Source organism: Trypanosoma theileri (genome assembly GCF_002087225.1).
Source record: "Trypanosoma theileri isolate Edinburgh chromosome Unknown TM35_Tth_166_V1, whole genome shotgun sequence".
NCBI lineage: Eukaryota > Euglenozoa > Kinetoplastea > Trypanosomatida > Trypanosomatidae > Trypanosoma > Trypanosoma theileri.
In genome coordinates, this window is record NW_021640008.1 from 4838 (window position 1) to 5692 (window position 855).

Genomic DNA, 855 nt, shown 5'->3' on the forward strand with positions numbered 1-855 from the left:
TTTGTATAATGATTTGGTTGTTTGTATTGCATCTTTGTTTTTCTTCCTTTTGTTTCTTTACCATTTTATTAAGGATTGTAGAAAAGGATGATAGTGTTAGTGTGCTGCCGGCAGTTGTGGTTTTGGTGTTCTCTCTGAACCCTGGTTTAACGTTCCGCATGGATCTTGTGGTTTTTTTTTGTTTGGATTCTGTACCTGTTTGGACTAGTTTTCATGAATGGCCGAATAAATAAAATGATTGATTTTTTGATTTTATTTGTTTGGGATTGAATGTGCCTTTGCCTCCCTTAAGATGGCAAAGATGCCATGAATTATTAAGTAATGATAGGGTAAGAGATGAGAAGGAGTCGAGTGGAATCGGATTGCTATAGAAATGTGGTTGAACCCCGTTATTTCCTTTTTTTCTTTTTGCGGGTTTTCGAGTGGCAAAGGGAACATTTTCTTGTTGTTTTTTTTTTCTGTGCGTGTTTATTGCCGCATCTACACTTCAAATGTTATGATGGAGTTATTTTTTTGTTTTTGTTTTTGGGTTTCTTTGTTATTCTTATTCACTATTATTGATCTTTGTGTGGTGTTATGGATGATGATGATGATAGGTTCTAGAGTAGCGGGGTATAAATACGGCTGTGTTCACTTTTGTGTTGATTGGATTTCATTATGTGCATTTTTTTTGTTCTTGTTTTTCTTTTGTTTTTATCGTGGAATAGTTAACAGTGGTCGTTGTGGGGGCGTAACAGAGTAACAGTTTATTTATTTATTATTATTAAGCAAGTAAAAAGATAAAAGAAGAGAAGAAAACATAATATATAAACTGAAGAGAATAAAAAAAAAAAACTGTAGATAGACTCTTTTTTT